Source organism: Schistocerca nitens, chromosome 11, assembly GCF_023898315.1.
Source record: "Schistocerca nitens isolate TAMUIC-IGC-003100 chromosome 11, iqSchNite1.1, whole genome shotgun sequence".
NCBI classification, from domain to species: domain Eukaryota; kingdom Metazoa; phylum Arthropoda; class Insecta; order Orthoptera; family Acrididae; genus Schistocerca; species Schistocerca nitens.
Window position 1 is genome coordinate 151,519,102 of NC_064624.1, and position 26,440 is coordinate 151,545,541.

Consider the following 26,440-nt stretch of genomic DNA (forward strand, 5'->3'; position numbering starts at 1 on the left):
ATGAGCTGCTGACACATTCTTCTTACTAAATTCACATTGTCTTAATGTATATGCAGCAATCTTAGGAGCTAGCTTTAAGTCACTGTCTTTCTCAAAATTGTAAAGATAATTCATATGATGACAGTTCACAGTTTCTGTGAGAACAGAATGTTTTTGATTAATTTTTTTCTGGTGTTGTTATGGTAACATTTGACAACAGAGATGCTTTGATATCTTTAATCAGGTGTGGAATGTCTGCAATAAAATAAGTATTGCTGGTGGCTGTTTGGGGTTAAAAATATATTTCTTCATTACTGAATTTTGTGTGGTCAAGACTCTAAATGATTTCCACTTATGTCTGAAATAATGCAGCATATGCCTAACCCAACATTTTCAGTGCACATATTTATATTCAATATTGTATTGTATAAAACTTGTCCATTGGAAGCTCAGCATGTGAAATGATACACAATGGCCAGCTTCCAATGTGTAATTACACCCCCTAGCATGAAACACAGGCATATGTTGCAATGCCTGCAAGACATGGAAGTGTTACATTTCCAAAGAATTAACCTTTTGTGGCACCAAATAATTTATTTGGGATTATAGCCACAGAATAGTTGATTTTGCTGTTGTTGCTGGTAAGAGCAGACACTTGGTGTAAAATACCAGAATAGAACTGAGATTCTGGAGCTTCCTACTCAGTGTTTGTTGAGGAGTCAGTGAAAAACTGTGATTAACTAACATCACAGCCTTTGTAACCACATACAAATTTCAGCTGTGACAGACCTATGAGTGGTTTGCTTATTCTGTTTATGGTGTGAGTTCTGTACTTTCAAAACAACTTACTTTCCTTCTCAAAACTGATATTTACTTTGGTTCCTTCTTAGAAAAATCTTCTAGCCCCATCAGCTGCACTTTATGTTTGTTGTCACTATTTACCAAAAACTGAAAAATATATTCAGAAGGAGATGGCTGTGGAGGATACTGCACTTCACAGTAGAGTACATGGCACAGACAGCATCTTGCACTTCGACAGTAGATTTGGTGGAATATAAAGATGCAACAGATGAAGCACGGAATAACAAATATGGGTGTCTCAAGAATGAGACTGGTAGAAAGGGCAAAACGGCTAAGCAGGAATGGCTGAAGGACAAATGCAAGGCAGTAGAAGTATGCATTACTAAAAAGGGAAGCAGCTGTATGAATATCAAGGTTCTCAGGCAGGAAGCAAAGAATGGAAAACTGAAAAGTTGGAAGGAGGTGCTCCACAAGGGATATGAACTTGAAGACAAAATTACAGAAAAGAAAGAGAAAGTAGATTAAGACAACATGGGAGATATGATTGACATGTCACTGAAACATCTAAGTTCGAACAAAGCCTCTGGGGTAGACAACACTCCATCAGAATTATTGAGATGCTTGGGATAGTCAGCCATAACATGATTATTACAAATGATGTGCAAGATATATGAAATGAGCAAAATACTGTCAGACTTCAAGACGAATGTAATAATTCCAGTCTCAAGAAAGCAGGTGCTGACAGGTCGTAAATATGTAGTCCAGTCACATTAATGTGACCACCACTTATGGTTGGTGTCAATGTGCAATTATGGCTTATAGGTGGCAGGAGGTATCACTAGCAGTGGAGGGTCCTATAAAGCATGTGGAGGATGCAGAAAACAGTGTAGTCTTTGTTGTAATATGGAAATTAAGTGAATTATCTGGCATCCAAAACTGTACATCATTGGCTTTCAGACAAAGCATGAAAGCATTTCCAAAATGGCTAACTGTGTCTCCACAGTTAAAGCTACCATGTCTAGTAAAATGGTGCTATTTATAATCAGCACTGAGCCAACAGTGGTGCAACACACACCATAGATGACAGGGTGAGCAATAGCTGCAGAGATGTGTATGGGTGAATAGATATGCAGCTGTTGAGCTGCTCATTACTCAGATGAATCATGGGGCTATGAACGGTGTCTCCTCAACGACCATTCAGCAAATGTGCTGCATGTGGACGTCCGCATCAGGTGCCTGCTTTAGACACCTGTGCTGAATGCTATCCATCATTGCCAAAGGCTGGAATTTGCACATCATTACTGCAACTGGATGTCCAGTGAGTGGCAACATGTGACCTTTAGAGATGAATCACATTTTATGCTCCATCGGACAGGTTGCTGTTGGCATGTACAGTGTGAAACATGCACACAAGTACCAAGCAACAATCCCTGGAAGGCCCCAGTCCAGAGGAGGGAGCATTATGGTCTGGGAAATGTTATTATGGCATTCCCTGGGTGATCTCGCCATTCCTGAAGGTACAGTGAATCAAAAAAAGTATGCATCTATCTATGGGGACCTTGTCCAACCACGGATGCTGTTTGTTTTTTCTCAGCACGACGGCATTTACTGGCAGGACAATACGACATGTCATACAGCTTGCAGAGCACATGCATGCATAGTTTGAAGAGCAACCGGATCAGTTAACCATACTCCCCTGGCCACAAAACTCCCCAGATTTAAAGCCAATTGAGAATCTCTTGGACTCCTCTGATTGGGCTACTCTTGCCACAGATTCCCAACTGAGAATCATAGTGCAGCTGGGCATGGCAATGTAGTTGGCATGTCTCCACATCACTGTTAGTGCCTTCCCTAACCTCACCAACACTCTTCCTGCATGTCTTGCAGCAGTCTGTGCAGCAAAAGGTGATTATTCAGTTTCTGAGGTGAGGTCACATTAATGGGACTGGACAGTGTATTACTGTAGCGTGTAATGGTACTTGCATTACATAACCTTTATGGCAGCTCACCTCAACCTCTCGATACCAGCAATATTCTACTGTGTTTCTGTAAAGTAGTTAACATATTTCTGAGACAACATTCAGATTTGATTTCAATAATGTAGAGGTACTTTGATACATCGATATGTTTGTATTGCAATGATATTATTCTTACGTGTATTCTTTCTTTCCCCCCCATGAACCATGGACCTTGCCGTTGGTGGGGAGGCTTGCGTGCCTCAGCGATACAGATAGCCGTACCGTAGGTGCAACCACAACGGAGGGGTATCTGTTGAGAGGCCAGACAAACGTGTGGTTCCTGAAGAGGGGCAGCAGCCTTTTCAGTAGTTGCAAGGGCAACAGTCTGTATGATTGACTGATCTGGCCTTGTAACAATAACCAAAACGGCCTTGCTGTGCTGGTACTGCGAACGGCTGAAAGGAAGGGGAAACTACGGCCGTAATTTTTCCCGAGGGCATGCAGCTTTACTGTATGATTAAATGATGATGGCGTCCTCTTGGGTAAAATATTCCGGAGGTAAAATAGTCCCCCATTCGGATTTCCGGGCGGGGACTACTCAAGAGGATGTCGTTATCAGGAGAAAGAAAACTGGCGTTCTACGGATCGGAACGTGGAATGTCAGGTCCCTTAATCGGGCAGGTAGGTTAGAAAATTTGAAAAGAGAAATGGATAGGTTACAGTTAGATATAGTGGGAATTAGTGAAGTTCGGTGGCAGGAGGAACAAGACTTCTGGTCAGGTGACTACAGGGTTATAAACACAAAGTCAAATAGGGGTAATGCAGGAGTAGGTTTAATAATGAATAGGAAAATAGGAACGCGGGTAAGCTACTACAAACAGCTTAGTGAACGCATTATTGTGGCCAAGATAGATACGAAGCCCACACCTACTACAGTAGTACAAGTTTATATGCCAACTAGCTCTGCAGATGACGAAGAAATTGAAGAAATGTATGATGAAATAAAAGAAATTATTCAGATAGTGAAGGGAGACGAAAATTTAATAGTCATGGGTGACTGGAATTCGAGTGTAGGAAAAGGGAGAGAAGGAAACGTAGTAGGTGAATATGGATTGGGGCTAAGAAATGAAAGAGGAAGCCGCCTGGTACAATTTTGCACAGAGCACAAATTAATCGTAGCTAACACTTGGTTTAAGAATCATGAAAGAAGGTTGTATACATGGAAGAACCCTGGAGATACTAATAGGTATCAGATAGATTACATAATGGTAAGACAGAGATTTAGGAACCAGGTTTTAAATTGTAAGACATTTCCAGGGGCAGATGTGGACTCTGACCACAATCTATTGGTTGTGACCTGTAGATTGAAACTGAAGAAACTGCAAAAAGGTGGGAATTTAAGGAGATGGGACCTGGATAAACTGAAAGAACCAGAGGTTGTACAGAGTTTCAGGGAGAGCATAAGGGAACAATTGACGGGAATGGGGGAAAGAAATACAGTAGAAGAAGAATGGGTAGCTTTGAGGGATGAAGTAGTGAAGGCAGCAGAGGATCAAGTAGGTAAAAAGACGAGGGCTAGTAGAAATCCTTGGGTAACAGAAGAAATATTGAATTTAATTGATGAAAGGAGAAAATATAAAAATGCAGTAAATGAAGCAGGCAAAAAGGAATACAAACGTCTCAAAAATGAGATCGACAGGAAGTGCAAAATGGCTAAGCAGAGATGGCTAGAGGACAAATGTAAGGATGTAGAGGCTTATCTCACTAGGGGTAAGATAGATACTGCCTACAGGAAAATTAAAGAGACCTTTGGAGATAAGAGAACCACTTGTATGAACATCAAGAGCTCAGATGGAAACCCAGTTCTAAGCAAAGAAGGGAAAGCAGAAAGGTGGAAGGAGTATATAGAGGGTCTATACAAGGGCGATGTACTTGAGGACAATATTATGGAAATGGAAGAGGATGTAGATGAAGATGAAATGGGAGATACGATACTGCGTGAAGAATTTGACAGAGCACTGAAAGACCTGAGTCGAAACAAGGCCCCCGGAGTAGACAACATTCCATTGGAACTACTGACGGCTTTGGGAGAGCAAGCCCTGACGAAACTCTACCATCTGGTAAGCAAGATGTATGAAACAGGCGAAATACCCTCAGACTTCAAGAAGAATATAATAATTCCAATTCCAAAGAAAGCAGGTGTTGACAGATGTGAGAATTACCGAACAATCAGTTTAATAAGCCACAGCTGCAAAATACTAACGCGAATTCTTTACAGACGAATGGAAAAACTAGTAGAAGCCGACCTCGGGGAAGATCAGTTTGGATTCCGTAGAAATACTGGAACACGTGAGGCAATACTGACCTTACGACTTATCTTAGAAGAAAGATTAAGGAAAGGCAAACCTACGTTTCTAGCATTTGTAGACTTAGAGAAAGCTTTTGACAATGTTGACTGGAATACTCTCTTTCAAATTCTAAAGGTGGCAGGGGTAAAATACAGGGAGCGAAAGGCTATTTACAATTTGTACAGAAACCAGATGGCAGTTATAAGAGTCGAGGGGCATGAAAGGGAAGCAGTGGTTGGGAAGGGAGTAAGACAGGGTTGTAGCCTCTCCCCGATGTTATTCAATCTGTATATTGAGCAAGCAGTAAAGGAAACAAAAGAAAAATTCGGAGTAGGTATTAAAATCCATGGAGAAGAAATAAAAACTTTGAGGTTCGCCGATGACATTGTAATTCTGTCAGAGACAGCAAAGGACTTGGAAGAGCAGTTGAACGGAATGGACAGTGTCTTGAAAGGAGGGTATAAGATGAACATCAACAAAAGCAAAACGAGGATAATGGAATGTAGTCGAATTAAGTCGGGTGATGTTGAAGGTATTAGATTAGGAAATGAGACACTTAAAGTAGTAAAGGAGTTTTGCTATTTGGGGAGCAAAATAACTGATGATGGTCGAAGTAGAGAGGATATAAAATGTAGACTGGCAATGGCAAGGAAAGCGTTTCTGAAGAAGAGAAATTTGTTAACATCGAGTATAGATTTAAGTGTCAGGAAGTCTTTTCTGAAAGTATTTGTATGGAGTGTAGCCATGTATGGAAGTGAAACATGGACGATAAATAGTTTGGACAAGAAGAGAATAGAAGCTTTCGAAATGTGGTGCTACAGAAGAATGCTGAAGATTAGATGGGTAGATCACATAACTAATGAGGAGGTACTGAATAGGATTGGGGAGAAGAGGAGTTTGTGGCACAACTTGACCAGAAGAAGGGATCGGTTGGTAGGACATGTTCTGAGGCATCAAGGGATCACCAATTTAGTATTGGAGGGCAGCGTGGAGGGTAAAAATCGTAGGGGGAGACCAAGAGATGCATACACTAAGCAGATTCAGAAGGATGTAGGTTGCAGTAGGTACTGGGAGATGAAGAAGCTTGCACAGGATAGAGTAGCATGGAGAGCTGCATCAAACCAGTCTCAGGACTGAAGACCACAACAACAACAACATTCTTTCTTTTGTCACTATGATCTTTGACGGACTTGTAACTCTGATTTTTGGGCACTTAAGCGGTTATTAGAGTTAGAGAGTCAGACGTTGAGGAAGTCAAGTCTTGGACGTCATGTTGGAAAGACGCATATTGTAGTCAGTTTATAAAATGTGAACTTTAACAGTGAAGAAGATGTTTTCAAGTATGTTTTGTATTGTGAAGTGATGTTTTGTGTGTTATGTGATATTGCAACAAAAGCAATAAAAAGGAAGTGTAACTTAAATTTGGAGTGCTGATTACTTTTATACATCATCATTGTGCTAACTTTCAAAGGTTTAATCTTCAAAAATGGTTTGTGGAACACATCTATAAAACTTTTGAATACAGCAGAACATAACCTAGGCCTCTTTGCATCCGAGCTTGGAATCATCACCACCTAGATTTTCGACGATTGAGCCATGATTTTACAATGAGACCAGCGTGGGAAACACGAAAAGATGAGTGCCTAGTTTATTCATTATTACATGAAATGATTTTATTCAATGTTCTCTAATGACACCTGCCACATAATAACTTTGTTGTTGCCCAAAAATGCAGTATTTAGCAGCGTGAGCAACACCACAATCATTATTAAATTTTGACCTTTGTTGTGGTGGGGTTGTTAGAAGTGTCAGTTTAGTAAGTCTTGATTGCAAACTACTGACAGTAATTATTTACAAAACAATGGGAAAGCTGGTAGGAGCTGAGCTCAGGGATGTTTATAGCACTTGCATATTTAGAGAAAGCCTTTGTGAATGTTGGCTGAAATACACACTTCGAGATTCTGAAGGTGTCAGGGATGAAATACAGAGAGCAAAAGGTTATTTACAACTTGTACCGGAACCAGACTGTAGTCATAAAAGTTGGACATGGAAGGGAACCAGTGCTTGTGAAGAAGTGAAGCAGGCTAGTAACTTAACCTCAACTTCATTCAGTCTGTACAGTGAGCATCTAGTAAAGGAAACAAAGGAAAAATTTGCAGAAACAAATAAAGATCAGCAAAATGAAATGAAAACTTGGAGGATTGCTGATGACAATATAATTGTGTCAGTGACAGCAAAGTACTTGAAAGAGTAGTTGAATGGTGTGCACAACGTCATGAAAGAAGGATGTATCATGGACATCAAAAAAGACAACACAAGGGTCATGGAATATAACAAAAACAAATCATGATATTCTGATGGTGTTACAGCCACCTGTGAATGCAGCCATATCAATTAACAGCTCTGTTGCAATCATTGCACAGCTATTTTATATTTGGTATGACTACCAACTAGCTGTCCACCAGTATGAGTCGCCACTGCTAAACTATGGCCTAGAGCAAAGTACACCAACATGTGGCACAGCATGGAAGTGAACATAACTTGCTCTATTTCAGTGGCTTCTTCACTGCATGAGACAAGTGGACCCACCACTCCACCACCAGCTTTCCCGAATGGGACCGGTCGTAGTTATTCTTACAACACATTTTCTGCTCGTGACTTATCCCAGACTCAGCCTACAATGTTACACCCAAATATTTTATTGACATGACTGTGTCAAGCACTACACTACTAATGGAGTATTCAAAAATTATGGGATTATTTTCCTATTCATCTGCATTAATTTACATTTATCTATATATAGAGTTAGCTGCCATTCTTTACACCAATCACAAATCCTGTCCAAGTCATCTTGTATCCTCCTACAATCACTCAATGATAACACCTTCCCGTACACAACAGCATCATCAGCAAACAGCCACACATTGCTATCCACCCTATCCAAAAGACCATTTATGTAGATAGAAAACAACAACGGACCTACCACACTTCCCTGGGGCACTCCATATGATACCCTCACCTCCGATGAACACTCACCATCGAAGACAATGTACTGGGTTCTATTACTTAAGAAGTCTTTGGGCCACTCACGTACTTGGGAACCAATCCCATATGCTCGTACCTTAGTTAGGAGGCTGCAGTGGGACACCGAGTAAAACACTTTCCAGAAGTCAAGGAATATGGCATCCGTCTGATACCCTTCATCCACGGTTTGCAAGATATCATGTGAAAAAAGGGCAAGTTGTGTTTTGCAGGAGTGATGCTTTCTAAAGCTGTGCTGATGCTTGGACAGCAACTTCTCTGTCTCAAGGAAATTCATTATATTCGAATTGAGAATATGTTCAAGAATCCTGCAACAAACTGATGTTAAGGATATTGGTCTGTAATTTTGAAGATCCGTCCTTCTACCCTTCTTATATACAGACATCACCTGCACTTATTTCCAGTCGCTCGGGACTTTATGTTGGGCAAGAGATTCGCAATAAATGCAAGCTAAGTAAGGAGCCAATGCAGAAGAGTACTCTCTGCAAAACCGAATTGGAATCCCATCAGGACCTGGCAATTTATTTATTTTCAACCCATTCAGCTGCTTCACAACCTCAGGGATGTCTATCACTATGTCCTCCATACGGGAATCTGTACGAGACTCAAACAGCGGTATGTTCGTACGATCCTCCTGCATGAAAGATTTCTCAAATGCTAAATTTAAAATTTCAGCTTTCATTTTGCTGTCTTCCATTGCCAGGCCAGACTGATCAGTGAGTGACTGGATGGAACCCTTCGACCTGCTTACCGATTTTATGTAAGACCATTGAATGCTTTGCGCATCACGCTTTTTACAGCACCACGAATCTCTACTAACTTTTGCCTGTCCTCATTCTCCTGATCTTTCTTGTACTGCGAGTGCAACTGCCTTTGCTTCCTGAGCATTCTCTGAATTGCGCTGTTAAACCACAGTGGGTCTTTACTGTCTGCAACCCACTTTTTCGGTATATACTTGTCCAATGTGTGATTTACGATGTGTTTAAAATTTGCCCATAATTCTTCCACATCCATCGTACCGGAAGTAAATGAAGTCGATTCATTTACTAAGTGGGAAGCTAACAACTACTTATCTGCTCTTTCTAGTAAGGATACTCTCCTAGCCTTCTTGACCGACTTTTTAACTTTTGTAACCATAGTCATTCCCCTCCATGAACCATGGACCTTGCCGTTGGTGGGGAGGCTTGTGTGCCTCAACGATACAGATAGCTGTACCATAGGTGCAACCACAATGGAGGGGTATCTGTTGAGAGGCCAGACAAATGTGTGGTTCCTGAAGAGGGGCAGCAGCCTTTTCAGTAGTTGCAGGGGCAACAGTCTGGATGATTGACTGATCTGGCTTTGTAACACTAACCAAAATGGCCTTGCTGTTCTGGTACTGCAATCGGCTGAAAGCAAGGGGAAACTACAGCCGTAATTTTTCCCAAGGGCATGGAGCTTTACTGTATGGTTAAATGATGATGGCGTCCTCTTGGGTAAAATATTCCGGAGGTAAAATAATCCCCCATTCGGATCTCTGGGCGGGGACTACTCAGGAGGACATTGTTATCGGGAGAAAGAAAACTGGCGTTCTATGGATTGGAGCGTGGAATGTCAGATCCCTTAATCAGGCAGGTAGGTTAGAAAATTTAAAAACGGAAATGGATAGGTTAAAGTTAGATATAATGAGAATTAGTGAAGTTCGGTGGCAGGAGGAACAAGACTTTTGGTCAGGTGAATACACGGTTATAACTACAAAATCAAATAGGTGTAATGTAGGAGTAGGTTTAATAATGAATAAAAAAATAGGAGTACAAGTAAGCTACTACAAACAGCATAGTGAACGCATTATTGTGGCCAAGATAGACACAAGCCCACACCTGCTACAGTAGTACAAGTTTATATGCCAACTAGCTCTGCAGATGACGAAGAAATTGATAAAATATGTGATGAGATAAAAGAAGTTAGTCAGGTAGTGAAGGGAGACAAAAAATTAATAGTCATGGGTGACTATATTCAAGAGCAGGAAAAGGGAGGGAAGGAAACATAGTAGGTGAATATGGATTGGGGCTAAGAAATGAAAGAGGAAGACGTCTGGTAGAATTTTGACCAGAGCATAACTTTATCATACCTAACACTTGGTTTAAGAATCATGAAAGAAGGTTGTATACATGGAAGAACCCTGTAGATACTAAAAGGTATCAGATAGATTATATAATGGTAAGACAGAGATTTAGGAACCAGGTTTTAAATTGCAAGACATATCCAGGAGCAGATGTGGACTCTGACCACAATCTATTAGTTATGAACTGTAGATTAAAACTGAAGGAACTGTAAAAAGATGGGAATTTAAGGAGATGGGACCTGGATAAACTGAAAGAACCAGAGGTTGTACAGAGTTTCAGGGAGAGCATAAGGGAACAATTGACAGGAATGGGGGAAAGAAATACAGTAGAAGAAGAATGGGTAGCTTTGAGGGATGAAATAGTGAAGGCAGCAGAGGATCAAATAGGCAAAAGGCGAGGGCTAGTAGAAATCCTTGGGTAACAGAAGAAATAATGAATTTAATTGATGAAAGGAGAAAATATAAAAATTCAGTAAATGAAGCAGGCAAAAAGGAATACAAACGTCTCAAAAATGATATCGACAAGAAGGGCAAAATGGCTAAGCAGGGATGGCTAGAGGACAAATGTAAGGATGTAGAGGCCTATCTCACTAGGGGTAAGATAGATATTGCCTACAGGAAAATTAAAGAGACCTTTGGAGAAAGGAGAACCACTTGCATGAATATCAAGAGCTTTGATTGAAACCCAGTTCTAAGCCAAGAAGTGTAAGCTTAAAGGTGGAAGGAGTATATAGAGGGTCTATACTAGGGCGATGTACTTGAGGACAATATTATGAAAATGGAAGAGAATGTAGATGAAGATAAAATGGGAGATACGATACTGCGTGAAGAGTTTGACAGAGCACTGAAAGATCTGAGTCGAAACAAGGCCCCGGGAGTAGACAACATTTCATTAGAACTACTGACAGCCTTGGGAGAGCCAGTCCTGACAAAACTCTACCATCTGGTGAGCAAAGTGTATGAGGCAAGTGAAATACCCTCAGACTTCAAGAAGAATATAATAATTCCAATCCCAAAGAAAGCAGGCGTAGACAGATGTGAAAATTACTGAACTATCAGTTTAATAAGTCAAAGCTGCAAAATACTAACGCGAATTCTTTACAGATGAATGGAAAAACTGATAGAATCAGTTTGGATCTACTTCGACCTCAGTAGACACATTATTTTTGTCAACCGCAATGGATACACCACCTCCTACGGTGTCTAATCTGTCTTTCCGATACATGTTCCAACCCTCACTAAATATTTCATAACTTCCTATCTCAGGGTTCAGCCATGTCTCAGTCCCAAGAATAATTTTCTCGCCACATGCTTCTTGGAGGGCAGTAAATTCAGGAACTTTATTCCGAACACTCTGAAAATTTACTGCTAATATCTTGATAGATGAAGGGTCTTTACACTGAGCGCGTCCTGATTTCCCTGCCTGCACGTCGACTGCTGAGTGTTCATCAGGACAGCTCATACCACTGCGTAGCCTAAAAAAACCCCATGTGAATGCCACAAGTACTCTGCTACCAGAGTAGCCGCTTCCTTTGTGTAGTGCACCACTGACCTATATAGGGGGGTCCTACAATTCCCCACCAAATAGCGCAAGTCTAGAAATCTGCAGCCAAGACCGTCACAGAGTCGATGAAGCCTCTGGTTGAGACCCTCCACTCAGCTCCAAACCAAAGGACCCCGATCCATTCTGGGAACGATGCTGCAAATAGAGAGCTCTGCTTGCACCCCATGTGCGAGGCCAGCAGTCTTGATCAAATCCGCCAGCCGCCTGTACAAACTGACGATCGCCTCAGAACCCAAGTGACAGGCATCATTGGTGCCGACGTGAGCAACTACTTGCAGATGACTGCACCCCTTATGCTTGATAGCCACAGGCAAGGCCACCTCCACATCTCAGATAAGTCCCCCTGTCAGACAAACCGAGTGAACGTTGGATTTCTTTCCAGCCCTGTACGTTATTTCCCTAAGGGGCTCCATCACCTGCCGAACGTTGGAGCTCCCAATAACCAGCAAGCTTTTGCCCCCATGTGCCTGCTCAGGCTCTGCTGAAGGAGCGGCCACCTGCCCACTGACAGGACGAACGGGCGAGGCCAGTCGGACAGCCTCTACATTGACCCTCTGCCTCGAGCGCCACAAACGCGTTGCAGTCTGCCACTCACCCTGAGGTGAGGTTGGCCCCAGCGCGCCGGGTACTCTAGAAGGTGCCTCGGTGGCTGAGTCAGCGGACACAGCAAGTGACACCTGGGTTGTCTCAAGTGACGCGCCAGAACCTCCACCATCGCTACACCTCGAGGCAGCAGCATGAAGGCGGCTGACCGTGGCCAACAGCACGCTCAGCTGCTCGCGAACCGCAGCCAGTTCCTCCTGCGCCCGCACACAGCACACACACACACCCTATCCGTCCTACTGCTAATATCTAACGACTCCTCTCAAATACGAGAATACACAAGGATTTTATGTAATTAAATATGCAAGCGCACAAACACTTAGAAAGAAATTAAGAATCAAACTACAAAACAAATATGGAAGCTATATATGCGACTCGCTACTGCACTGCTGCTGCACTGATACTTCACCAGCGGCTTAACTAATGATGATGGGTTACTAAATAGAATTGAGGAGAAAAGATGAAGTGATCTGCTGATATGAGACATACTTAAGGAATTATCAATCTGGTTACTGGAGGGTAGTATGAGAGCAAACATTATAGAGGGAGACCAAGACATGTAAATAGCTCTTTGACACAACAGCAATTACCTATTAATGTGACTTTTTTGTGGACTGCTTTCAGGTTACAGTTGTATTGAGAATCTAGCTTTTGTGTGAGCACCAAGCGCACAAACTCTGGCATGTAGGTAATGCGCATATTGTTGCCAGCGTCAGTAATAGTACCACAATATCACATGACCTTTTCCAGTACATCCACCTCCTCCCCACTTGAAATTCCTGAGATGTAATCTTGGATTTTCACGTACACAGTCAACAGAATCTTATAGCAAGTGGATGCTCTGTAGAGTACAATGAAAACACTAGCAACCGGAGTCTATTTGCATTTATTTATTTATTTATTTATTTACATGTCAAGCTCCGTAGGACCAAATTGAGGAGCAAATCTCCAAGGTCATGGAATGTGTCAGTACATGAACTTACAACATAAAAGCAATAACAGATAAAAATAAATGTTCATGAACCAGAAAGAAAATCAGTCCTTACGTTTAAGCAAACGCTATCAGCAATACAATGAGAATCAGCTTAATTTTTCAAGGAACTCCTCGATAGAACAGAAGGAATGACCCATGAGGAAACCCTTCAGTTTCGATTTGAAAGTGTGTGTATTACTGCTAAGATTTTTGAATTCGAGTGGCAGCTTATTGAAAATGGATGCAGCAGTATACTGCACATCTTTTTGCACAAGAGTTAAGGAATTCCAATCCAAATGCAGGTTTGTTTTCTGCCAAGTATTAACCAAGTGAAAGCTGCTTATTGTTGGAAATAAACTAATACTGGTAACAAGATATGACAATAAGGAATATACATATTGAGAGGCCAATGTCAAAATACCCAGATTCGTGAACAGAGGTCGACAAGAGGTTTGGAAACTCACACCACTTATTGCCCAACTGCCCATTTCTGAGCCAAAAATATCCTTCTAGAATGGGAAGAGTTACCCCAAAACATAATACCATACGACATGAGTGAATGAAAATAAGCAAAGTAGACTAATTTACGTGTCGAAGTATCACTCGCTTTCGATACCGTTCAAATAGTGAAAATGGCAGTATGAAGTCTTTGAACAAGATCCTGAATGTGGGCTTTCCACAACAGCTTACTATCTATCTGAACACCTAGGAATTTGAACTGTCCAGTTTCACTAATCATATGCCCATTCTGCAAGATTAAAACGTCAGGTTTTGTTGAATTGTGTGTTAGAAACTGTAAAAACTGAGTCTTACTGTGATTTAATGTTACTTTATTTTCTACAAGCCATGAACTGAGGTCATGTACTGCACTACTTGAAACCGAGTTACTGTTGCACACAACATCCTTTACTACCGAGCTAGTGTCATTAGCAAACATAAATATTTTAGAGTTACCCATAATACTAGAGGGCATATCATTTATATAAATAAGGAACAGGAGCGGCCCCAACACTGATCCCTGTGGCACCCCCCCCCCCCCCCCCCCCCAATTGACAGTACCCCACTCAGATCCCACATCACAGCCATTATCAACATTGTGAATAATGACTTTTTGCTGCCTGTTGCTAAAGTAAGAGGTGAACCAATTGTGAGCTACTCCCATTATTCCGTAATGGTCCAACTTCTGGAGCAATATTGTGAGATCAACACAGTCAAATGCCTTTGTTAAATCAAAAAATACACCAAGCGTTCAAAACTTTTTGTTTAGCCCATCCAGTACCTCACAGAGAAAAGAGAATATAGCATTTTCAGTTGTCAAACGACTTCTAAATCCGAACTGTACATTTGATAGCAAATCGTGTGACATAAAATGATCAATTAACCTTACATACACAGCCTTTTCGATAACTTTTGCAAACACTGATAGCATACAAATAGGTCTAAAATTATCTACATTATCCCTTTCTCCCTTTTTATAAAGCGGCTTTACTACTGAGTACTTTAATCACTCAGGAAACTGACCATTCCTAAAGGAAAAGTTACAAATATGGCTAAATACAGGGCTAACATGTGCAGCACAATACTTTAATATTCTACTAGACACTCCATCATAACCATGATAGTCCTTAGTCTTCAGTAATTGAATTATTGACTCAATCTCCCTCTTGTCTGCATCACAGAGGAGTATTTCAGACGTCAATCTCGGAAAGGCATTTGCTAAGAAATTTATATGATTTCCTGTAGAACCTAAATTTGTATTTAATTCACCAGCAATGCTCAGAAAATTATTGTTAAATACTGTACATATATCTGACTTATCAGTAACAGAAATATTATTACTGCAAACTGACTTTATATCATCAACCTTGTGCTGCTGACCAGACACTTCCTTCACAACTGACCATATGGCTTTAATTTTATCCTGTGAATTAGCTATTCTATTTGCATACCACATACTTTTTGCCTTGCTAATAATATTTTTAAGCACCTTGTAATACTCTTTGTAATGGGCTACTGTAGCTTGATTGTGACTACTTCTAACATTTCGATATAATTCCCGCTTTGTTCTACATGATACCCTTATCCCACTAGTCAGCCAACCGGGCTGTCCATTACTGCTAGTACCCCATTTAGAATGTTCTAATGGAAAGCAACTCTCAAAGAGCATTAGAAATGTGTTATGGAAAGCATTGTATTTATCATCTATATTATCGGCACTATAAACATCTTGCCACTCTTGTTCCTTGACAAGTTTTGAAAAACTCTCTATTGCTGTTGGATTAACTTTCTTACATAGTTTGTAATTAAATACGACATTGGTTGAGTACAAAAACCTTTTAGTGTTAAAATTTGTGCATCTTGGTCTGAAAGGCCATTCACCCTTTTACTAACAGAATGCCAATCTAGTAATGAAGAATGAATAAAAAAATTGTCTATGACTGTGCTACTGTTCCCCTGCACCCTAGTTGGGAAAAACACAGTTTGCATCAGATCATATGAATTTAGGAGATCTACCAACATCCTTTTTCTTGCACAGTCATGTACAAAATTAATATTGAAGTCACCACATATAACTACTTTCTCGTACTTCCTACAAAGTGAATCAAGAACCCTCTCTAGCTTAAGCAAAAATGCTCTGAAGGCAGAGTTAGGGGACCTATAAACAACAGCAATTAGAAGTTTAGTTTCACTAAATTCAACTAATGCTGCACAGCTTTCAAATATCTGTTCAGTGCAGTGTCATGATATGTCTATGTACTTAAATGAAATACTGTTTTTTATGTACAGAGCCGCTCCCCTACCCCGCAAGGAACTCCTTGAGAAACAGCCAGCTCAGGATTGTACTCTTGTGACAAGAGCTGGCCCACTACCAAAATCTGTTTACTATATGCTACTTTCCTGTATACAGTCCTGGAGTTTTACATCTATAATCTGTCGTTTGATGTTTATCATAAATGTTGTTCCTTGCCTTTCTCTTGACATCAGTAACTGTCTTTGTTCCTTGCCTTTCTCTTGACTGTCTGAAGTCCCAGTGATTAATCACTTACAGAGAGGCATTTTACATTACTTTGTTCAGTATACATTTGCTACATAACATATTGCTGTTTTTGCATAGTCTTTAATATCACCTTTCCATTTATATGCAGCAGGAAGTTCTCCATTACATATTGTGCAATAAATAGATTCATTGTCACTGTCATTACACAATTTCACAAATTTGTATTCCTGTTGTAGATTAATATTAAAACACACTCTTTTTGCCTATTCCTCAATGGTGAGATAAAAAATAAACAGAGATAAAAATGCACAGATGAGTCACTTGACACATGAAAACAGAACAGACATATAGCCCCTGTTGTTTGGCAAAATTACTAAGTGATAAGTTGTGGCATAACCTGTAACCATAACTCCCTATTGTTGTATGCATTTGTTCGAAGACTGGATGAGAGAAGCATGCAAGAGAATGTTTAAAAATGTAATTTTACACATATAGGCCCAAAATTAAAAAAAAAAAATCCTCACCAGTCAAAAAATTCTCAAACCCCAGACAGCACAAAAAAGGCCTGTTTGGGCTAGTCTTCAGTGTATGATAGGCCTATCCAAAAGGTAGCAAAATTTCCATTCTGTTTTGTGTTTCTGTTGACAAATCAATGATTCTCCTGTTTGGTAGGTTGTTTCCTTTACTCCCATATTATTTACATTCTGCCAAAACCTTACATGCTATATTTATTCGTGATACATTTACTCAGTCTTAGCAAACACAACATGTACCAGCATAAATTGCTGCCTTGAACTGCCTTTTCCAAACTCTTGGCGTGAATGTAGCATTAAGTTCTACAGCGATATTGAAGAACAGAGCTCACAGAAAAAAAAAAAGGAAAAAGAAAGTGCTGATTATAACTCCATAGTCCTAAAGCAAATTACATTCCAATATAAAATTTATTCATTTAATGATTTACACAAGACTTTCATTAATATTAGATTTACATCCCTTTTCTCCTCAGAACAATTTTTCTGATTTATGCTCCCAAAAATTTAGCAAAAATATCTGTTTCATCATCAACTTCCTGCAGTATATTAGTGATTGACTCAATTGCAGGACCATATTTATCATTCTGCTCCCTTTTCTTCATTGAGGAGTACCTAGGAGTGGAAGTTTGAAGATCTGCGGACTGAAGAATTGTGTGTGTAGTTGCTGGGTTTTCATTAACTATAAATATAAAGGGTAGCCAACCAAGGACTCCCTGATTTATAATTAACTAACACAGAAAAGAAAAGAATTGAATGAATGGTAGATTAACTTTGAACACAAAGAATTTTGTACAGAAGTTATGAATAATACTTAGAAAAACTGCTAAGGCACTGTATAATGTCTGCTTTTATCAGCATGCATAAATAAATTTATCTTTAGCAAGCAGCCTTTGCAATCACATCACAATCTTTTCAAAATGCTCACTGATCATCATTTGTTAACACATCTTGAAATGTATGGAAATGAATAGTGAATAGTGTTTTATTCGTCTCATAGCATACAATTTCTAATCATATTATTGGTGTACAGGTGACAGGTCTGAAAATGGATAACTTAACTTAGGCCTAATTGGTACAAAGAATTTTAACATTATTATAAACTTTTATTTTTCTTTCCTCCTTTTTGTGATGGATAGCTACATTTACACACAAGACTATATGTAAATTTATCCTGCTCAAATGTTCAGTTCATCCTTCATGAACTCCCCAACAGTGTAGTAACAGCGTTTGACAAGTATATCATATAGCTTTGATTTCAGTATCTCTAGGTTCATACTCAGAACATTCTTTCCTTTTAGCTTGTTATGAATTTTCGTTGCCATATACTAAGGAGACTGCACATATAGGTTTAAGCGATTAGTGGGAAGCATAAAATTGTCTTTGTTTCTCATGTTATATGTGTGATTGAAACAGTTTTTCTCGAATAACTCTAAATTGCTATGTAGAAAGATGATAATATCATAGATGTATAAGGAGGGAACTGTTAATAACTGTTGTTTTTCAAATAGAAGGCAACATGATGTCCTTGGATGGGCAGTAGACTGATGACCACAGATGTTAAGTCCCATAGTGCTCAGAGCCATTTGAACCATTTGATGGGCAGTACACATGTTCCTTATTATTCTTTTTTGCAACTTTACTATGCGCAATATATTGCTTGAATTTCCCCAAAAAATAATACCATACCTTACAACTGATTGAAAGTAGCTGTGGTATGCAATTTTCCTTGTATCCATGTCTGTTGCACCAGCTAATATTTGCATAGCAAATGCAAAGCTACATAATTTGTTTAGCAGGTAGTCAACATGTTTATTCAAATTTAAATTTTTATCTAAGTTTAACCCTAAAAACTTGACAGAATCCACTTCTTCTATATCCTGATTTTTATGAGTTATTTTAATTTCTTGGGGCTTTGACTGTTTTGTTCTGAACTGGACCATGTGGGTTTTGGGGATGTTCAATCTTAATCCATTCAGTTGGAACCATGTTTCTAGTTTGTTCATTGTGTTTATTATGTAGAGAGGGATGTTTTTGGGCTTCTGGTTTTCAGTTAATGCAGATGTGTCATATGCAAATATAATCAATGGAGCATTTATATTGTTCGGTAAATCATTTATATAGAACAATAACAAAATAAGTCCTAGAATCGAGCCTTGAGGGACACCTTGGGCTACTGTTTTCCATTTTGAATAGTAATTTGCTGCATTTGATGAGACAATCACTCTGTTTCCTATTTGATGAGTATGAAGTAAGCCAATTTAGAACATTACTCTTGTCAAGCTTATAGATGAGCAGTGCGTCATTTACAGAGTCAAAGGCTTTTGTGAGATCACAAAATATTCCTGCTACTTTATTATGGTTGTCTAATGATGTGCTGATCTTGTCGATAAACTTGTTAATTGCATCAGTAGTACTTTTGCCACGCTGGAAACCAAATTGGTTTTCCGTAATAATATCATATTTCTCCATAAAATTTTGAATCTGCATAGCAGCAGCGTTTTCAAACATTTTTGATAGGACTGGAAGGAGGGAGATGGGATGATAATTCTCCATATCCTCTCTTGAACCCTTTTTGAGCAACAGTTTTACTTCTGCATACTTCAGTACCTCTGGGAAGCTTCCTTGTTCAAAGGATTGGTTTATTACTTTAGATAGCGGGTATCCTATTATTTTACACACAATTTTAAGGGCTTTTGCTGGTATTCCATCCCAACCTGCAGAATTTTTGTTTTTTAGTTTTAATATAATTTTTTCTACATCTATTGCTGAAACTGTTTTGAATTTAAAGAGGCATTCAGAATTATGATTTAGTCCAAAGGGACATACATTGTTCTCATAATCTGCAGTATTAACCTCTGGTTTCACTACATTAATGAAGAACTCATTGAAGCATTCTGAAATTCTAGCCGGATTTACAATGATCTCATCTTCAAGCTTAATTGTACTAATTCCATGTCTAGAGGCTTTGATATCTAATTCGTGTTTTACAACTGACCACACTGCCTTTGATTTATTCTCATGTTTTAAGAATAATTTATTATTTGTCATTTGCTTTGCTGCTTTGACAACTTTCTTAAATGTACTTTTGTATCGTTTAACATATTCAATAAATTCAATTTTTTGATTATGTCTTGGTTCCTTATGTAGCTGCCTTGTCTTAGCACTGGAGATTTTTATACCTTTAGTGATCCATTTTAATTTTGTCATTTTATTAAAATAAGTCTTTTGTGGAAACATTTCATTGAAAACACTTAGAAAATCCCCTAGAAATGCTTCAAAATTTGCTGTGCATGAAATATTTTTTATCAAAGTGCCATTCTGTCTCCTTGAGCTTATCATGGAATAGAGTCAAAGTTTCTTGGTTGAAGATCCTTTTTACATAAGATTTTTTACATGGGACTTCTCTACCTGCTCGGGGTAGCTCAATGAATAATGCTGAATGATCAGAAATTCCTAGATCTAGACAAAATTTATATCCATCTTCAAATTCATAATTTGTTAAAATATTGTCAATGCATGTAGCTGGCTGAGCATTTTCTCTTGTAGATTCAGAAAAATTGAATTCGAAGCCATATTTTCTTTTTATTAAGGATTCAGTTGCAATGCAAACAGTTCATACTCATCCAGTGTGGTGGGATGGTCCCAGTTGATAATGTATTTCAACGTGTCCCAGAAAAGTAGTCCCAAAAGTCAGACTGAGTGAATATGGAGGCTTTCCATGCCTGTGTCCATAAAAATGGGATAATCCACACAATGACCCTATTCTCAAAGTATTCCTCAAGAAAGTGGAACACCTGTTTGGTCGGATGTGGTCAGGCCCCATTTTGCATGAATCACTCAGTGCACATTGATGCTCTAATGCTTATTGTTTGATGACAAACTTTTCAAAAATTATAATGTTTACTAGCTACTGATTCTTGCATGACATAAGGGCTGATTGTATGCCTGCTGCATATCACAAGCCTAAACAATAGCTTTAGGAGAATGCAATGGTTTTTCTTCATACAAAAGGGGCTTTTTGGTACCCCAAAATTGCCAGTTTTCTTATTCTCCAACACATTCAGATGGATGTATCGGTGAATAGGAACATATGTGGACCATTTCTCAGTAGTGTATGCATGCTTGAACACTTCAAACCAGCCTCTATAGAAATAGTTTGGGCAAATTTCCTCATATTCTGCTGTATTCTTTCAGAAACTATGGTGACATCTTCAGGAGTAACTACAGCTGCCACCGGCCCAACATTTACATGCTGCCTCTCCATTTGAAGTTGATTAACTGATTGCTCTGAACTTTGGAGTATTATTTATAAGTACATTGTTTTGCTATGACAGTTCCATGTTTTGTAACTATTATTTCAAAGCTTCTGTATAAAGTTCTTACTGCTTTCACAATAAACATAATGTCTGTTCTACTATTTTCATGCTATTTAATCCTAATGTTAGCAAGTCCTTTGTTGGACACCTTGTATTACTACTGTTGCTATGCAAACTCTCCACATAATTTGCTACAGACTGCACTCCCAGTTCAGAATAGGTTGGCACTTCATTCCTATCTTCTGTCTGAAACATAAAACAAAGATTTTGATAAAGAATACAGGCTTGACTTTGGGAGGTGTATACTCAAATTATTCACTTAAAATTGCAATGGACAGAAAATAAATCCTTACAACAGTAAACTTCAGTTAGTCAAAGCTGACTATTTGGCTAATCACAACTGTCATTTCTTTGGCACTCTATAATTTAGTACATTACAACAATAGTACCGCAAGCAATAAGTGGAAAACGGGTATAGACACATTTATGCTATCTGAAACGTTCCAAAACGATTAAAAGGAAGTGAAATAAGGCCCCTACATAAACAACAGTTCACTGTATTAGTGCAGCATGACCAAGCAGTAGCACTTCACTACCTAGCTGCTGATGCATAATATGACACACACTCATTTCTAAAACTTGCTGGTAGATTAAAACTGTGTGGCCGACTGAGACTTGAACTCGGGACCTTTGTCTTTCACGGGCAAGTTTCACAGCAGTACACACTCCATTGTAGAGTGAAAATCTCATTCCGGAAACATCCCCAGGCTGTGGCTAAGCCATGTCTTCACAGTATCCCTTCTTCCAGGAGTGCTAGGTTTGCAAGGTTCACAGGAGAGCTTCTGTGAAGTTTGGCAGGTAGGAGATGAGATACTGGCAGAACTAAAGCTGTGAGGATGAGGTATAAGTCGTCCTTGGGTAGCTCATTTGGTGGATGACTTGCCTGCGAAAGGCAAAGGTCCCGAGTTTGACTCTCGGCCCAGAACAGAGTTTTAATCTGTCAGTTAGTTTCATATCAGCACACAGTCTGCTGCAGAGTGAAAATCTCATATTGCACATCTAGATGTAAAAAACTGTTGTGCTGAACAACAAGTTTTCCTTGGCTAGACAAAGATGGTTTCGACAAATGTAAAAAACTGTTGTGCTGAACATCAAGTTTTCCTTGGCTAGACAAAGATGGTTTCGGCAAGTGTGAACTGGTACAGTTTGTGCCAGTGCACTTCACAACTGGCTGTGTAAAACTGCTTGAATAGTTTTTCTTCCCATTCACATGTTTGCACTTATAGGCCTAACACTTAACTCCTGAATAATATCCATACAAACGTTTAATGATGTATGCAATGTAAAGGAAATGTGTGAACACACACACACACACACACACACACACACACACACACACACACACACACACACACACACACACACACACAAGTTTTCTCAGCTTCAATCCATAAAGCAAATTGTGGCCAAGTGCCTTGAATGTCAATGGAGTTGTTTTAGCTTTTTGTGAACATAGTGCTCAACCAAATATTCCATTTTATGCAAAATTGCACAATTTTGCCCTACATACTGCATCATTAACAGACAAATCTAAGAACTTTGCATGCCTTCTCTTTTCTTATTGGTATGAATGTTGAACACATTTTGCTCATTTAAAAATTCTACACGACACTCCTTTGGACTGCATAGCTGTGGGTGAAAGATTTTCAACTTTCAACACACCCCAGTTACAGTCTAACTGGGAGAGTTTTTTATAATAGTTTGCAAGTTGTACAAACATTCCTTTCCTTTCATCACATCTGTCAAAACATGTAATTCATCTCATGTCTTAAGTGGCCTTGATGCTCTTTCTAGCACTACCAAAAGAAGAGATGACCTGCCAGTAACTTGGTTGGTGTTCTTCCATCTCATTTGTCCACATTCAGATGTGTGTTTAGAACATCTGACATGCTCAGTATTGGTCTGCATGTTTGTAAGTACTCCTCGACATGCATTTTTCTCACTCTGATATCAGAAACTCAGTTCAGCCAATGTTGACATCAGAATTCCCGCTCTGTGTGACAATAGTTTAAGTATGTGTTCTCTCCCACTCAAATTTGCAGATTGTCCTTTGGTAACTCTTCACCTGAATAACAACTATTCTGCATCTGTTTGTCATACAAATGCTTATCAAGCATTCTAAATTAATACTGAGGAAATCTTTTCCCCTTTTCTTTGTTATAAATTTTCACACCCCATATACTGTACATGTATAACAGAGAAATGCACCACTATTACAGAACGGCATATTATGTCATGGCATTGAATTTTATAAAGAATTACATAAAACAAGTAAACAAATGGAAGTAAACAGTTTCAAATTGATTGTGAAGGATTACCTGTCAAGCACAACTTCACTTGAGTGTGTAGAAACACAGAACTGTAGTGCCAGTTTGAATTGCATTAGTAGAGTGTACAAATAAACAAAATATTGTATAGTATCATTTCTTGCTAAGAATGACTTGTAAAAGTTCAAGAAATGTTTATAGTACTTAAGAAATGGGTCAATATATTTTTATACTGTGCAGTTATAGATACAGAGCACCAATTAATTAATTAATTAATTAATTAATTAATGGTCCTACACCACATAATATACCCATTGTTTTTTTTATTAATTTTTTTTTTAGTTGCAAGCTCTCTAACAATGTACACAGGCAGTAATTTCAGTTTAATGTAGTCTCACAGTGGGAGCAGCTTGGAAGTTTTCACTTTTTAAATCACAAGCAGAGGTGAAGCAAGCAATAATAGAAAAAGAAGTAAAAAGAATTGCAAATACTGATGTTCGACCCTAAGGCCTTTTGCACCCTTAAACTGTTGCTTACTCTCCACGCTTGCAACACTCACAAAAACCAAAACAAAAATAGTTATTCATAAGGTAAAGAGCATTACACATTCATTCATTCATTCATTCATTCATTCATTCATTTATTTATCATGTTCCCCAGACCCCACCAATGAGAATCCTCAGGGATGTGTAATGAATGAAGGTGTACATTAATATGAGATAAACAAAGCACAGAAATTCCTTCTCTGTTACAAAAAATGGCTCTGGGTACTATGGGACTAAACTTCTGAGGTCATTATTTACTTTAATTGCACTGCCACAGAAGAAATCCCATAATGCAGCAGGGTTAGAAATCATGCAAAATAAACCACTGATCTTGTCTTTAGGTCAACACAATAGGAGATGCATCTATTGGCATAGCATATTCAAACAGAGCTTCTTCATTAACTTATGTATGACCATTAATGTCTACTTGTGTTGTTAAAAAGTAATTATTGTTTGCTTGAAATTCCATAATACGAGTTTGTGTGAGGTTAGGACTTAAACCATTAGCCGCAAAACACTTGTATGCATATTAAGCTCTCATCTGAGATATGACTGCCAGGACTCAGTTTGGACTCTCAGTTAGTATGCTTGTGTCATCAGCAAATATTACAGTATTTGAACTGACCCTTATAGTCAACGGAAGATCATTTATGTAGATTACAAAAAAGAGTGGGTCATGTAATGATCCTTGTGACAATCCACATGCTATGTTCATCCATTCTGAAGCTATTTTCATACCTGAGGCAGAGACTATTAGTGCAACTCTCAACATACTGTTAAGGAGATAAAATTGCCTCTGAGTAAGGGGGATGCTGTTAATGCCATTTAACATTTTAGTTTGATAGTTGAGTTTCACAAGATGGCAATGATTGGACTAGGTGTAAACTGCTCTGATAAAAGTTAAGTAAAATGTGGTAATAATTGTAATGTGCATTACAAAAAAGTTAGGAAAGGTATCCAGGGTAATAGTTGTAAATAGAGGTTTCACAAAAACTGTAGCAGAAGAAATATGATATTGGTAACGGTGGCCTACTCATAATCATATGCTGCTTGTGTAACAAAAACATGTAAAAAAAAAAAAAGAACATCATTATCATATGAAACAAGGCCTCAATAATTCAAGCACTGCAAAAATGATGAAGTATCACAAATAAAAATGCAAAATAATTTAAAAGTGGACAAAAGTAATAGTTTTGTAACATTTAGCTCATGTGTAACAGAGAAATACTCTACATTGAAAAAAAAATGAAAAAGTACAATTTAGAAAAAGATTGCGTGGCAATAGCAGATGAGGCACGATATTTTACACATATCTGAAATGAAACCAATAAAAAGTTTGTACTTGGGAATGTAGAAGATAGCACCAATGTGTTAAGACTCATGTGTAAAAGTGAGCCTTCGAAAACAAATACACAATCTTCAAAAAACAATTCTGCAGTCACCCAAAAATGAATACATCAAGTCAAAATATTCAAGTCAAAATATTCAGAGACAAGCACGCAATGTTTCAAACTTTGTATCAAAGTCTGCTAAAGAGATGTCAGGTCTTGTTAAGCATGGGGAAAAATTCAGAAATGTGATAAGCACTGTAGAAAAAGAATGTGTCAATGCTGTTGTAAACCTTCTTGATCACAACAGTTATGAAAAGGCTAGTTTTGCAATGCACGGGCAATAACTGATTGGATCTAGTAAGAAGAGTATAACATCAGATATAAACAAAGCTGTTGATGAAATAGTGTGCTAGAGCAGCTGTAAAAACAAACAAGCCATTACCTTAAATGCTCACATGCAGAGAAACTAGAGAAATGGGCTAATTTTCCAAACTTCATCTGGCCCAATATTAACATGCAGAGCAAGTATTCGACTCACCTTTACCTTGCAACCAAACTACAGGATCTTCCATTTTTCTGACCATTGCACACGTGGTGCAGTAGATGGTGAGCAACAGCAATGAGGAGATGTGCAACATAAATGAAAGTAGATAGGCTTGTTGCTACATCTGAAAGATGATGTCTGTTCCGATTTTGGGACAGTCACATAGGAGTGATGCTAGTAGCACCAGCTTGCTTTAAATACACGCTATAATGGTCCCGAGCATTAATTACCTTTGAGATTGAACATGGTGAAATGATGTTAGTCTAGAATGCCTTTAAGGTGACAAAGATGCCACCATTAACACCTCATGAACAAGGTCATTTAATAGGGTTATGGGAAGCTAGATGGTAGTCTACATTGTTGCAGAAAGACATGACAGGAATGTAGCCACTGTACATTATTGCTGGCAGCAGTGGCCACGAGAACGTACAGTCGCAAGAAGACGGGCTCCTGATGGCCACACAGCACTACCGA

The 26,440-nt window shown here is 38.8% G+C and overlaps 1 protein-coding gene and 1 long non-coding RNA gene across 14 annotated transcripts in view; one reads left to right on the forward strand and one right to left on the reverse strand.

Moving 5' to 3' along the window:
- The window catches only part of LOC126213460 (uncharacterized), a 75,554-nt gene extending 54,267 nt beyond the window's left edge, over positions 1-21,287 (forward strand). The window contains exon 3 of the long non-coding RNA XR_007541186.1: positions 21,098-21,287. This is a non-coding gene — a long non-coding RNA (uncharacterized LOC126213460). The remainder of the gene's footprint in view (positions 1-21,097) is intronic.
- LOC126213454 (uncharacterized) overlaps positions 1-26,440 on the reverse strand; it is a 449,182-nt gene that overhangs the window by 312,891 nt on the left and 109,851 nt on the right. For 4 of the 13 annotated variants that reach the window (XM_049941219.1, XM_049941225.1, XM_049941227.1 and 1 more), the window contains one exon: positions 21,368-21,465. The exons of 8 other annotated variants lie outside the window; for them this stretch is intronic. The gene's annotated coding sequence lies outside the window, so the exon portion shown is untranslated. Of the gene's footprint in view, positions 1-21,367; positions 21,466-26,440 lie in introns of those variants that run through there. One more of the 13 variants, XR_007541176.1, reaches the window with a different exon arrangement.